The sequence below is a fragment of the Tiliqua scincoides genome, chromosome 3, assembly GCF_035046505.1.
Source record: "Tiliqua scincoides isolate rTilSci1 chromosome 3, rTilSci1.hap2, whole genome shotgun sequence".
Lineage (NCBI taxonomy): Eukaryota > Metazoa > Chordata > Lepidosauria > Squamata > Scincidae > Tiliqua > Tiliqua scincoides.
Window position 1 is genome coordinate 63,570,968 of NC_089823.1, and position 15,707 is coordinate 63,586,674.

Sequence of the window (15,707 nt, forward strand, 5' to 3'; positions counted from 1 at the left end):
AACTTTCAACTTTAGGGATGCTGGACCTTTAACAAGTGTATAGAAGAGAGAATTGCAGCAGGTGCAACTTGTCATCCCACAGACAATGGGTGAGGGTTAAGCCCATGTTTAAGAAGACTAGATGCCCAATTCTATCCAACTTTCCAGTGCTGATTCAGCCATAATGCAGCCTTGAGAAAAAGGAACAAACATTCTCTTACCTTGAGAGGCATTTGTGACTGCCCCCCCCCCCAATGGCAGGATGCAGGGCAAGCCCATTGACATTCACAGCCCATTGTATAAGTGCTGGAAAGTTGGATAGGATTTGGTCCTTAAATGTATTGACCTTTGGCTGGATTGCCTTCATGCTTGTAAGCCAAAGCAGTTATTGCAGAATTGCAGAAATAGATTATGAATGCTTGTCAGGATGAACATCTTTTGGAAAAAAAATTGCATCTTGTTTCTTGATAGGAAAATTATCAACCACTTACACTGGAGTCACTCATGAATCCTATTGACTTTCTTTCCAACTCTAGACAAACTAGTCACTCCAATAAAGGCCCTGTCAAATCAATATCAAGTCGGCCCTTGGAATCCGCAGGGGTTCCATTCCTGGAATGCGACCAGAGCTATGCTCCTGCAGAGGTGTGTGTTTGCCTGCGGCCTCTGCGGGCCTCAGAATGCCCATCCTGGCCAAAACAACATGACTTTCAATTTATCAGGAAACAGGAAATGACCTTTATATGCCTTTAAAAGGCATTCTGGTGGCTGGGGAAGCCACTGAGGGCTTGGAACTGGGCAGGGGGGCAGAACTGGATAGAAGGAGGGCAGGCTGGAGGGAGGATCAGCCTGGGAGAGAGGCAGGGACAGCGGAGAGTCTGCCACTGAATCCAATGTCCCCTCCCAAGCCTCTCTGCCTCACATAGGCTTTCTCAGTTCTGCACCCACTTTATAGTGGGTGCAGATCCTAGGAGACCCATTGCCACCAGCAGAGCTTGACACGGGGTAAGGGAATATTTGTTCCCTTATTTTTTTTAGACTTAGAAACCTTTATTGGCATATATACATATTAAAAAAAACAGACAAGAACAAACAACAATTACAATATCAACCACAAGTACAAATGCAAATCATAATGATTGGCTAACCCCCTGTGTTCCGGGTCTAAACCTGCTGCTCTTCAACACTGACTCCAAGAAAGTAGCTACCTTTTCTACTGAATCTGGAGCATTAACTGACAAGATATACTTTAGGATCTTGTCCTCGTGGTCATTGTATGTTCCCTTATTCCATGGAGGCTCCAGTGACTGGTTCGGCCCCACAGGATACAGTGACAGCCATTTTGGTGCTACTGTTCTTCGTGGTGGCACCAAACCATAGGATTGGGTTGCCTGTCTGTTCACCTTCCTTTTTCTAACAGCTTTTATATACATAGTCCAAGCTGAGGCCATCCTTTTGTGCTTATTTTATGTCGCATTCTAAATGTTTTCTCCATTAGGAAACAGAAGCCCATGGTGTCATCAGAATGTGAAGATAAAACCATCACTTTCCCTCCATAAAATCTTCCTTGTCTTTTCTCTCCAGCACCAGACATGGACATAGATGTAACTTGAAACAACAAGCAGCCCCATATGCAGTCTCTATGTATTGGTATTCTGGCTTTGTGTAAAGTGGGTCATTAGATCTTCAGAACTTGATGACCAACAAACATTGTGGGTCTGATTTGGGGATGTAGGTTCCTATGGCCAGGGATTGTTTCAGTCTCCATGTTTGCGCACCATCGAGCATACACTGGCAACACCCAAGAGTGATGGCAGGACAGTTCAGAACTGGAAACTCCAAAGAAACTGCTTATGTATGCACCATACACAACTTTTCTTGAAACTAGCCTTTGAAGTGGATGTTGTCTTTAATGTACAGCAACTGAAATAAATACATTTCATGTCAACTATCTCCATGTTCCCTACAGGCATTAATTTACTGTAGTAAGTACTAAAATAAGAAAACTTTAAATTATACTTATATCCACCCTGCATGGTGCCTTTGCACAAGTTTTCTCTAGAAGATTTCTTCACACTTGTGTATTTTTGTTTCTGCCTTGTGTAATATTAGATCATCTTGTCATGACTTCAACTTCCATGAAGGTGGAGATTTTCAAAGGAACTACTGACTGTGAGATATTTGCTTTCTAAAAGCCAGGATATCAATTTTTCCCCTTGTACCACTGTCAAATTCTTTTCAACGATCCCTCTATTTCATGCCTGAAAATGGATTGGTGCAAATATGTCTGTCCTGTTCACTAGCAAAACTTGTTGTGGATTTTGGGAGGCTGCAAGCCACTGGGAAATTCTCCTGCAGAAACCCTAATGCAGTTAATAAAAGCGGCCAACATAATCTCAATTCAGTAAGAGTGCCCAGGAAAAGAGCCCAATTCATTAGACCTGGTGCTTGTTTTGGAATGTGATGGTTTTGGCAGCAGCAAGTAGGAGAACACTGATTGTACCCTCTCCTTGTGAACTGCCACATATCATTAGACTATACACTGGAAGTGGTCTCTAGCCCTTTGATGAGGAAGCTGGACTGGAAAATCATTATTAGAGCTTAACAACCATCCAGTGAGGCAGCTTTCATGGGAAGTTACAACTGTGTCATGATGCGAAAGCAAACAAACTTTGAGTTATAATAAAGTGCTCAAGCCTTCTTTAGGGAGAAATGTCACAATGTAGCCAGATCACAACGTAAATCTGACTCATATCTTGACTGCCCAACTTCAGAATGGTCTCATTGAAAAGGGAACTTTTCTAGAATAAGTAGATTGTGGCCAGTTTTTCTCTCTTCACCAACTGTGAAGCACTTTAAGCACTTTCCTTAAATAACTTAATGGACAGGATTACACTATGCCCTAAAGATGTTAGGATGACCTTGTCCTGATCCCTGATTCCACAAATTTTACATTTGTGTGTCCCCTTTGACTCAGAGACTTGTTCTTAGTTTGCATCACCAAATGAGGTTCCATGTTTTTTCTGGGGAGTTCTCTCTCTTCTACCCATTGGGAGCCATTCTAGCCTTCCAATGAGCAGGCATTACAAATAACTACTAATACAAGAGAACCTTGTTTTGATGTTAAGTGTCACAGTTGTTACTTCTGAAATAAGGGTATGCTAGAGTGGCTGGACACTGTCTATTAACCAGCTCAAGTAAGACCTGAATTGTAGATAAAGCCTACTATATGGAGCAACATTAATGTTACGGAATATCTTTTGCTATAGACTTTCAGAGGTTAATAGAAAACTTAACCTATTGACTTTATAGCTCAAGTGTAAGAGTTTGCTAGCCTTTTCCTCCCTTTTGTTATGTTATTGTTATGCAATAGCCTTCTTTTATTAGCTGCATATCATAATGAATGAGGCACCCCTAATATCTTGTAATGACTGTGCAGTGTGTTATGTGTTTATTCCTCCTAGTGTTTTTGTATGGTATAAGGAGCTGCTGGTAACCTCAGTGTACTTAAAGCAACATTTTTTTAACCCATCTGTCTGTGTTTCCATTTATTTTCATATGACGAAGAAAGGAATATTAAGCACTTCTTCCAAAACTTTTCCTAAAGGAGAGAACTGCATCATGCTTGTCTTTTGGAAGGTTGGGCACCTCTCCCACTGCCCACTGCCTGTCCCAGTAGTGTAGCTAGAGCAGTGCAAAATAGTAAGTATTGCAGGCTCTCGAACCCAAGTGTAAGCAGTCCCACCCACTTGCCCCCCCCAGCCTTCAGGCAGCAACAGCAAGGTGCAGCTGTTGCTGCCTGAATGTGTCGGCATCCTTCAGTCTCGGAAGACTATGGTGTCACGCTCTGAATGGTGGTTCTGGAACAGAGTGTCCTCTCCAGTGCGCAAAGCCTGGGTAAAGTAGGTATGGAGGATAGGCTGTTACCCATGCAGCAAATCCCCCCTCTCCAGGTCGCTGAAATGGTCCAATGGAAAGGCAGAGGCCAATACGGTTGGTTCCAGCGGCGTCACAGGAGTTGCCAGAACGTGACTGTGTTCAGCCATGAACTGCCGCAGGGACTCCAGCTCCTGATTTTGCCTCGAGGTTGACTCCTGAAGCCTTTTCCATAACTGGATGTAAGTGGAAGGGGCTGCTTACACTCATGTTCAGCCTGCAATACTTACCATTTTCCACCACTCTAGCTATGTTAGGTTCAGATGCTTCACCCAACCATTGCCCCATCCCCCTTTCAGTCGCTCTCCTAGGAAAGTGAGCAAGATGATAGGGGATGGCTTCATTTCCCCTCTGGCACCACTGATGAAAATTGTGGCCATGGAGTTGGAGGAGAAGATGTGCAGCCTGGAAGGAGCGCTATTAGATCTCACCTTCCAGAATGAATACTCTGGTAACATCTGTAGATTGCAGTATTTTTTTATCAGTGTCAGCAGATCCACTGGCTATGTCCATTCCTGGAAAAATGAAATCATTTCATAGTCACAGATTGCCTGATAAGCACTTAGCTTGATTTACTGCAATGCATTTTATATGGAGCTGCCTCTAGATACTGCTTGGGAACTACAGTTGGTACAAAACAGCAGCGTTTAGGCTGCTCATCTGGTAGAAATAACAGGAAACATCTTTACCAGTACTGAATTTCACTGGTAGGTTGTTTTTTTTAAGTGAAGACACAATTAAAATTGCTGGTGTTAACCTTTGAAGCCCTGAAACACTTGGAATCAGTGTACCAGAAAGACCATCTTTCTGACCTTTAAGATGTTCTTGCAATGAAGGGACATGGCAAGAAGAAACAGTGAGCCCCATCCTATCCATACTTACCTGGGAGTAAGCCCCATTGACTCTAATGCGACTTACTTCTGAGTAGACATGAATAGGCTTGGGTTGAGTGTCTTTGTAGTCATGGCCTTTTCTTCTGGAACAGTGGTTCTCACTTTTAGCACTGGGACCCACTCTTTAGAATGAGAATCTGTCAGGATCCAATGAAAGTGATGTCATGACTAGAAATGACATCATCAAGCAGGAAATTTTTTAACCTACTCTGTAAACCTACCCACACGTACCCAGGAGTAAGTCCCATTGACTATCATTGTTAAAAGCATATATGTAGGAGCCTGTTCAAAGTACAAATCTGCAACATTTCCCCAAATGCAGTCACATACCATGGCAGTATCAAGTCTAATATATTAAAAATAAAATATTGAAATGAATGGGGACCCACCTTGTGGGTCCGGACTCACAGTTTGAGAAACACTGCTCTGGAATGTTTCCCCCATTCCAGCAAAAGTATGAAGCAGACTGAAAGTTTAAATGCTGCTGAGGGATGAAAGGTGGCTAGCTCTGCTCCCCCCCCCCAGAAGTCTGCTGTTCTTTAAAGGGACCTTGCCTGGTTCTTCAGTCATCAATTGTGGCAGCGCATAGTGTGGAGAAACGTTGTTATCCTACATGCTCCTAAGGAGAGTCTTCAGAGTTGGAAAAGGAGGGCACACCAATGTCCTCTGATCATGAAAGCAATGCTAAGTCAAGGGCACTTGCACAGGAGATTTTGAAGTAGGGGATTCAGATCCTGCCACCAGGATGTCAGGGCACTGGTGGTAGGTACCTCATACTTAGCCATCAGAGTGAGACTATTCTCATAGATCCTTTTGGTTCTTGAGGTAGTTTCAATTACAGAAATTAGCTGTGTAAAGGAAAATGAATGATGTGTTTTCAAATTCAAAACTGAGGTAGCTGGAGCAGCCATTAGCATCAGTGCCAACCACTGTATCAGTCAAATGCTGTGATTCCAATTTCATTCAATCCTTCCTTCACACCTACTGCCAAGAAGACATTGCATCTGTTTTAGTGACATTAAAGCTGCAGAGTTCTGAAGAAATGTGCTTAGACCTACTAATTTCTATATGGGACTTGGCTGTTTTCTCTCAGGATTTCCTTAATCTAATAAATAAACTGAGGTAAACAATTTTGAAATCTTTGCTGAGTTCTCACACAAAAACCAATGCATCTCTTATGGTTCAATCATATGCCAGCTGGGTGCTGGCATACCCCATGTTGTGCCAGTGGAGACTGTTTTATGGCTGTTGCAAAGCAGGCTCTACCAGCATGTGCTGCTGGGCCATTGGTGGCAAGGCTGGGTCGGTTCCCACATACTGGTGGATGGCCAAAGAACTGCTGGAGCAGGCAAAGCCATGCAGGAGGTGGAACAGTAGAAGGGGTGAGTGGAACGGGGCAGTGATGCGGTGGGAAAGGGGCAGATCAGGTGGGAGTCAGGATTAGGCATGTGACCCTTCGTGTGCTAGAGGTTGGCTAAAGATCCGCCAAAGCAGGTAAGACCATGCAGGGGGTAGTTTTAGTGGTGGTAGTTTATGCTGAATTCTGACCCTCTTCCTGGGTCAGATCCACCTTCCAGGGTCAACACAGACTTGTTTCAGCTATAGAGCTGGTGCAGGTCCAGGTGGACCCACTGGGCCCACAAGGGTTTACCCAGGACAAGGGAACAAATATTCCCTTCATCTGAGGAGATCTCCCAAGGCTGAAACTCCCCTATGGGATGCAGCAGAGCCTGTATCAGTGCTGCATAGGAAGTTACAGTGGACTGGGCTGCCTGAAGTCTATAAAAGCAGAACGTGGGCATGGGCAAGATAGAGTTGCATGATGTTCATGGAGCCCGATGCTGCACGAGGACAAGCACCATGTATCTCCTGGCCATGTATCTGTTTGTAGCCTCCTGCTTAACCTGTATATTTAGAAACAAACACATAATTAAAAACCAAGTTCCTAGTATTTTGTCCTCAGAAGGAAATTGCTCTGCAAAAGGAAGGTCTCACTGGAACTTTTTGCTGCTTCAGAAAGTGGGAAGCATGAAAGAGAACTTGTATTTCCCATAAGTTTTTTTCCTAAATAGAAATATGACTTAGGGCGCAATCCTAACCCGCGCTGGAATGCGGGATTGCAGCAAGCAGTGGCTCAGCCACAGGCAAGGGGAAGCTCTTTCCCTTACCTGTGGTAAGGGCTATGCGCCCCTATGGGTCACCTCGGAACTGTTCCACCTCCGGAAGTGGCACAAGTCCGAGGAGAGCGGAGCGGCTTCAAGCCGCTCCACTCGCCCCAGGGACGGGGGTTGGGATCCGGCATAACTGCTGGGTCCCAGCCCCGCCCCCGGCTCCCTGCACGCCCGCCCCAGGCCCGCCCTCTCCCGCCCTCCCCCCGCCCAGTAACACCCCCTCCCTACACCTACCTTTGCCACTTATGTCGGTGCACTTGCGCCAACACAAGCAGTGGTGCGGGAGCCGTGGCGGAGGCTTCTGCCTCCATCTGCGCATCGGCGCATCTGAATGCATCTGAATACTATAATCTGATTGCCCGCTTACAGTATTGAAGGCCCACTCCTAAAGATGCACAGCGCCAGTACTGAGATCCAGTGCCAGCAGTGGGGGTCACAATTGTGCCATAAGGCACATCTGCAACAACCTGTGTGGAGTCAGCGCTTGCCCAGTGCTAGACGGCGCTGAGCCCAGCACCAGCCAGACACTGCCTGGAGCTAGGTGTTAAATAGTGAGTCTGTGTGAATAAATGAAGACCAAGAGATAACAGCTCAATACATTTATTTCATCTTCAGAACAGAACCTAGCAATGAAAACACAAGGCAAACACCCCTTGCATTATACCCCTTAGCTCTGCCCAGATTCCCCACAATTGGTGCTGTTAAATCAGTCGCAGTTCACCTGATGGGCAGGCTAAACTAGAAGGCCAATTGGACAGGTAGGATCTCGATCCACCTTCTGATTGGCCAGCCATAAGATTAGGCTAATCGGTTATGCAGGACTTTGATCCTGCATAAATTATACATTAAACTTGCATACATAACATAGAGAAGAGCTCTGTGTGGTTGTGAGGACCTTGGGTGGAGGGAGGGCAGGGAGAGGGTGGGGCAGGGGAGGAACTAGGGCAGTACGGGGTGGAACTGGAGGAGCTCTGTTCATCCAGATCCTGAACTCTGTGTCAGGCCAGAATGCCCAGACCTCCGGTGGCCTTGGCGCTGCTGCTAGATGCAGCGGTAGCCATTTTGGCACCGCTGCACCCAGCATGGCTGCTGCCTTCAGGATTGGGCTGTTAGACATTTCATGATTGTGTGCACATGTGGGGATGCAAAAATGAATGAGCAACTTTCTGTCATCATTTAAATACATTATTGAAATCACCCAGGTCTGAGCACTTCCTTCTTGGCTCTTAGATCACCTTATCATTGAATATTACATAGAAAGGTAGTTTTGCTTGAAACATGTTTTGTTTTCCCACAATTCTCAGCTGTGCCTTTATGCTTTGTTTTTGTAGCTGGGAATTTGGAAATTGGAAATTGGATTCTTTTCTTTTCAGGCCTTGGTTCTTCTGGCTGATTTTGTGCCGACATCAAGCGTTTCTGAAAAATTAAACAAAATAATACAGCCTGCTCTAAATTCTTGGGGTTTGGGTGTGTCCCTTTTTTGGGTCTCACAATTGTCTAAACATATAGATTAGTTACTTAATTTTTTGGCTAAAAGGCAATACTGTGCCTTTTTGTGGGGAGTGCTTTTCTTTTCTGCATCTAATATTAAACAAACAAACAAACAATTACATTGTCACATAAGAACATAAGAACAGCCCCACTGGATCAGGCCATAGGCCCATCTAGTCCAGCTTCCTGTATCTCACAGCGGCCCACCAAATGCCCCAGGGAGCACACCAGATAACAAGAGACCTCATCCTGGTGCTCTCCCCTATATCTGGCATTCTGACTTAACCCATTCCTAAAATCAGGAGGTTGCGCATACACATCATGGCTTGTACCCCATAATGGATTTTTCCTCCAGAAACTCGTCCAATCCCCTTTTAAAGGCGTCTAGGCTAGACGCCAGCACCACATCCTGTGGCAAGGAGTTCCACAGACCGACCACGCGCTGAGTAAAGAAATATTTTCTTTTGTCTGTCCTAACCCGCCCAACACTCAATTTTAGTGGATGTCCCCTGGTTCTGGTATTATGTGAGAGTGTAAAGAGCATCTCCCTATCCACTCTGTCCATCCCCTGCATAATTTTGTATGTCTCAATCATATATTTCATTTAATAAAACAGGGAGGCTCTAGACCTATGAAATATCTCTAAAATATATATTGATCTTAATCAAACAAACAAACACATCATTGTCATATCCCTCATTTTAATTCTTTTAAAAAAATTGAAAGATACACTTTGTATGTATTAGTGGGGAAAAAACATAAAACAAATTTTTCTTATAATGTGGGGTGCTATCTTTAAAATACATATATTTCTCACTAGAAACTATTTTGTTTAATTTTATACATATATTATCCCTCTTATTTACATACTTTAACAGTGGTATTGTACTTTACTTCTGGCTTTCAACAGGCAACATGTTGCTAAAACTGACATGCTTTTGCCTTCTTTGTGAAATCTTAAACTTTAAACTTTTTGATATAATTAAACCACCACAATTAACTTAAAATATTACTATTTGCTAATCATTTATACATATACATTAAATATAAAAAAAACTAAATTGACTGGTATCTTTCTATACCAGATCTGGGGGATCTGATATGGTTTTCTTTAGATGGTATTCTGAAGAGGTTTGCAAACTGATGCAAACCGAAAAATTTAAACTGTCAGAGCATTTTTTCTTCTTCTGTGATTGTAAACACAACAAGACTTTCATGGTTGTTTACAATTTCTTATCTATGTTTGGGAACACTGTGGTTTACTACTAAACTAAACAAACTGCTGGTGAATTTCGGTTTGCTTTTAATATTTAAAAACATAATACTTAATAACTTATAACTTTAAATGCTATAATGACTGCTACTAATGGGTAAAATGGTTAATAACTACAGTTTTAAAAAATATGGAATGAGAGATACTATGAAGTTTAAAATCTATCATAGTAGCTTCAACTTATGGGGAAAAAAATTTGGGAAATTTTTTATGGAAACTTACCAAACTTAAAATTGCTGTCTTAAAGGGTGTGGAATAAAGAACACTGAAAAAGATGGCTATGGTTTGCTTATACGTTTTATAGCTCATCATTGGTTGTTGGTGCTTTTTATAAAATTTTTCCACTAATGACTATAATTAGTATGCTTTTTTCATCTTTAATTAGAAAATGGAACTGTATTCTTAAGGGCACTGGACAAAACTAAAAGGTCAGTGCTGTTGCTATTGTTGCAGCTCTCTTCGACTCCTAAAATGACTGGAACCTACAGGGCTATCTTGCATTTGGTGTAGGAATTAAAATTTAGGGGTTAGCCTTAAGGGCTTCCCATTATGTTTTACAAGTCTTTGGCATATACTAGTGATGCCAAAAACTTTAAATACAATCTGTACCTCTAAAAGGCACAGAATAAAGGGGAATTGATTGTTTTTTAAGGACTTGCCTGTGGCATTGTACCACAGGGCAAATCATGGTTTTTTGTTCTGATGAGCTAGTACACAAAAAAGAGGAGGCTAACACAAAGTTGGGCTGTTAGACTTACTTTAGAAAAAAAAACTTGCTAATAATTCTTTTGGTCCTTCCTTTAAGGTGGTTGATGCTTATGGAGCCATACTGCATTTTGTGCAGTAGTTAAAACTATGCGCTTTAGGAGCTTCTGATTGCCAAAAATGTGACATCACGTTTTAAATACAATGTTTGTTTGATAGTTAAGATAATAAGTTTGTGGTTTTGCTGTATTAAATGTTTCTTCACCTAACAGCATATAAAAAAGCTGTTTATGGTCTGTCGAACTCTTTGCCACAGGATGTGGTGTTGGCGTCTAGCCTAGACGCCTTTAAAAGGGGATTGGACAAGTTTCTGGAAAAAAAAATCCATTACGGGGTACAAGCCATGATGTATATGCGCAACCTCCTGATTTTAAAAATGAGTTATGTCAGAATGCCAGATGCAAGGGAGGGCACTAGGATGAGGTCTCTTGTTGTCTGGTGTGCTCCCTGGGGCATTTGGTGGGCCGCTGTGAGATACAGGAAGCTGGACTAGATGGGCCTATGGCCTGATCCAGTGGGGCTGTTCTTATGTTTTTAAGTACAATTTGTATTTTTTGTGGCGCAGAATGAAAAAAAGTTTATTATTTTTTAAAGACTTGCCTATATTATTAGGACAAGCTTATAATTCTTGAAAATATTTGTTTGTGCTATTTGATTTAAAATTAATGGCTTGCTCCATAATTAAATGGCTGCAAGGTTTGATTTACCTATTATTAACACAAGATAGGGTTATTTTACATAATAACATTTAAATTTAGATTTGGAAGGCCAAATTAACGTGGTCCCATGGGTTGAATTCGTTTGTTTACTACATGGAGATCATACAAGAGTCTCCATTTTCTAAATGTCTTTTCTTATGACAAATATTGATATATTCTATGGACTGATGAAAAGAACAATATGTTTGACTTATAATTGTTCTTCAATTAATGGGTGCAATGCCTCCAATTTTTCTTTAGACAGAGGCTATTGCTTTACCTAAACTGGGCTACCTGGTAGCCAGGTAAGTGGCAGGACATTGCCTGTGAAGTTGTGCCACATGGCAATTTATACTTTTTATTCTAATAAGATGAATACACAAGGAAGATTATGAATAGCTTAAGAGTTTCTTTTGTTCTGTTTGCAAAGCACTACGTTTAAAGGTGCTTCTCTCGGACTACCGAGGGCATTGTTTTTGTTGTTCTTGTGGAAGTCTAGTTTTGGCTTTGCTGTGTGTTACTCATGTTTACCTATGCTTGCTTACTGTGGAGTTCTTTTCTTACTAAGTTGGTACACAGGGGGGAAAAATACAAGCTAACAAAAAGGGTTTTTTAAAGAGCACCTGGAGGAACACAGATGAGTGCTTTTAAGAGTTAATCTTTTGCTCTGTTGCTTGGGCTAAAAAGCACAGTTTCTGATAAGAGGACAGATGTATTTTTGTTTATTTCCTCTAACTGCTGTAACCACTCTGCCTGCAGAGTGAAAGTTTGGATGGTAAATTAAACCTGTGACCTCTTAGAAGGAAACAAGGTGCTCAGCTTTATAAAAAGTGTGTAGCCGAAGGCTTGTACTATTTTAATACTTACCTAAGTACTTATGCTTACCATCGGGATCTCGAAAGATGAATGAGCTCTTTAACCCTTGCCGGGCGTTGATAAGCGATTTTCTTGGCCCCACGGGCTCGGCGCCTGATGTAGCAGCACAAGATGCTGCTCTGGGGAGCACCCAAGGCTTTTTGGGGCCTTGGTGCATGATGGGAGACACACAAGACTGTACCTTGTTGCCTGAGGGAGAGTGCTAAGGCAGAAGCACTCTGAGCATTTAAAAGTTAGAACTGGAGCAAGTCAAGGAAATGAGTTCGGAGGCAGAGGGCAGGCCGCGTGATCAAGGCCACCTGGCTCTACTATACTCGCTCATTGCAGAAAGTCTCTGCCTGCTGCGCTAGATGTAGCAGTAATGCTACCTGGGAAGCAGCCGAGACCCCGGAAGTCAAGGACTGCTTGATGTGGCGCAGAAGCCAGAGCAAGAAAGGGTCCCCATTTGCTGTGCTAGATGTAGCTGTGAATGGGGAACAACAAAGAAAGTCAGGCTGCTAGAAATAAAAAAAGCAAGGGTCTTTGTGCCAGGGCGCCAGGAGTCCCTGTGCCAGGGCTAGAAGTTGCAGAGGGTCCCTGTTGTTCCCAGGTTCAGATGAAGCAATGAATGGGAGCAGCCTATAACAGGTTGCTGAATATAGCAAAAAGCAAAGCAATTTGTCTGCCATACTTGGCTGGCCCACGTCTGGGCACCTAGCATAGCCACAAAGTTGCTGAGAAGCAAATAGACCTCAGAGTCAGATGCTTGTAAAAGCAAATGCAGTGAGAAGTCAGAAAGACAAAAAAAAATCCAAAGGTTGCAACGCAAGGCTGCTTGGAAAACACACAAGGCTGTAAGAGTGAAGCTCGAGCAATAGAAAGTCAAAGCAATAGGTGGGAGGTAGACAGCGGACAAACTGCTTGAATAAATTAAAAAAAAAACAAGACAGCCTGTCTACTGTACCTAATTGTTGCAGAGAGTCTCTGTCCTAGGATTCGAGGTCCCTGTTCGAGGCGCCAGATGTAGCATTTTGGTGCTACTTGAGGAGCAGCCTGAGATGCTGCGTTGGTGTGGCAGAAAAGCCATGGCAAGAATTAGACAACAGACACAGGTTTCAGAGAGGTTGAAAGTGCTGGAAGCAGGAGCAAGAATGAAATCAAGGGAGAAGTGAAGTGCTCCCTCCCAGCTCCTGACCCAGCCTTTTATTAAGTCTCAAAACACATGATATAAGATTACATAGTTGGGAAATTTCCACAAGGATGCTACTTTTCATACCGGCTGTCTACTAGCTAGTTCTAGCTTCACCGCAAACACATTCCTAGATAAGATTCTTCTTCCTAGCATTCTGCTGCTCACAGGCACAGAGTTCAATGACCCAACATATTTTCAAGGGCAGTTGAGTGTGCCCAAACTGCGCAGGTGTGCCTGACTTGTCCTTGATGCCAAATATGCTAAGACATCTTACCTCAGTGCCTGGGCATATAATACTACATAGGTACTTACATTCTTTTGAATTATCTTCATGAAAGGTATCTGCAGGACAGTGGAATGGACTCTGTACCCTTACTGTAGCCAAAAGATTTACACGGAAGCATTGGAAAAATAAGTGCCCTCCTGCTAGTCTTCAAAGAACCAGCTGCATCACCAGAGGCCCCAGAATCCAGGGTGGTGACATTGTGATGTCATGTGACATCATGACATCATATCTGAGTTCTCCCGGAGGCAGTGGCTTCCTCTTCTTTGTGTTCAGTGAACATGAAGAGAAGGAGCCCATTGAAAATCGTGGCAGCTTCCACTGTGGGTGCGTATGCAGTTGCTTCCTGAGCATGTATACTCACACATTGCAACACTTCCTTCTAGCCTGGTACCTGAAGCAGTCCACCCCTTACACCCCTGCTTGCTATGCCACTGCAATGGACTGAGGATCTTTTAACTTTATCAACATTTGAATGCAGCACTTATAGAAGACAACTACTTATGGACATATTTTTGGACACATGGAAGCCTTTTTAAAAGAGATTTATACAGAGTGCTTATTAATATCTTTTCTGTAGATTGTTTATTGATGCTTTGTAATCTATATTTCATGCACATTATATATGTATTTTTTCTTTTAATTTTCTTTTGGTTTTGTCATTATTGTTCTTTTGTTTTCTTATATTTCAGTTCTCAAATAAAGGAGATTAAAAATGAATAACAACTGAACAGTAATTCTTTTTTTAAGGTTGGAACTGTTCAATCTTATTCTAGGTTGTATCTTTTAATAAGTTTTTGATTACGTTTTATTGTTCTTGTTCTTAATTTGACTATTATAGCCATCTTAATGGCTATATGGTATGTAATAAAAATCTTAACAAATAAAAACATTAAGCTAGGCTAAGAAATACTGACAGATCCAAGACCACCCAGTGAGCTTCATAGTCAAGCAAGGATGTTAATCAAGAATTCCCATGTCCGTTTGTGATGCTATAGACCAGTGTTTTTCAAGGTTTGTCCTCCACTGTACCACTTCACATGGTCCACCTATTTGACGTACCTCTGGAAGTAATTGGCGATGACATCATCACCAGTTCCTTCTGGGTTGGGAGGCCAGATGAGACGTGACAAACACCAGTAAGAGGCTCAGGGTGGGCAAGAGGGCTTTTTAGTGGAACTTGAAGTAGACATCTCAAACCTTCTATTCTGGGGCAAGAGGATTGACTGTGATGACCGTTCCATTATAGTTGTTTCTTGATATCTCTGACAATTTTGAGGATGATATTCATAGAGACATTGACAAGAGGAGTGTGATTAATATTGCTAGAAGTCCCTTTAGCTTTTGAAACTCTTTATCTCCAAATTCCTTAACACAGCTCCTCAAGACCCACTTTTTCTATGAAAAACAGCTAAGCTGTTTTCAGCAGGGGCTCTGAGGCTTTGAATGAGCCTCCTCCAAGGAGCTGCAAGAGAAAAACTCCCTTTCATTGTTAGGAAACATGATCATATATATTTGCCTCTGGGGGATGATCTACTCTCAACGGCTTGCTCTTCTCCTGTGTTTATGCAGTTTGATATAGAATTTTATCAGCTTCTTTGGAGCATTTCATCCAGATTCAAGACTATTGTTAGCTACCTTCATAAGGGAAGGATAAGGCAGGGTGCAAAAAAAGGAGCTGTTCTCATGCAGCTCCTTGGAAGAGGCTAATTCCAAAGCCTCAGAACTCCTGCTAAAAGCAGCTTAGCCTGAGACATAAGGCCTTGGTACTCATTCTCAGTCCAAACAAAGCCTAAGGCTGCAATATGCACTGTGCACAGATCCTCAGGATGAATCCCTGCTTAATTCAGTGGGACTTACATCCAAGTTAACATGCATCAGACCGGGCTGCTTGTATGTGTAACTGCAACTGGTGTCCCATTCCTCTTTGTTACCTTTTCTTCTCCCCCCTTTCCTCTCAGTCATAGCTTGCCAAGACCTTCCAGAGCCTGAGGCATCACACCAAATTATACTCCTTATCTGTGCAGTAAATGTCACCTCTGTCTCTCCTCTTCTGCTCCCACTTTAAAACCGCTCTTCTTTTGCCGAGGTAGTTGTGAAAAGGTCTGTCTCCACTGATGGTGCTGCATAAGAAACAAATATAACAACATATTATTTGGAGTTGTCTGCAG

General features: G+C 42.6%; 1 protein-coding gene across 4 annotated transcripts in view; it reads left to right on the forward strand.

The window, feature by feature from the left end:
- The window catches only part of SH3BGR (SH3 domain binding glutamate rich protein), a 49,479-nt gene extending 35,300 nt beyond the window's left edge, over positions 1-14,179 (forward strand). For 2 of the 4 annotated variants that reach the window (XM_066618801.1, XM_066618798.1), the window contains one exon: positions 1,478-3,506. The gene's annotated coding sequence lies outside the window, so the exon portion shown is untranslated. Of the gene's footprint in view, positions 1-1,477; positions 3,507-13,922 lie in introns of those variants that run through there. The other 2 variants (XM_066618800.1, XM_066618799.1) reach the window with 2 other exon arrangements.
- Positions 14,180-15,707: the final 1,528 nt, after the last annotated feature.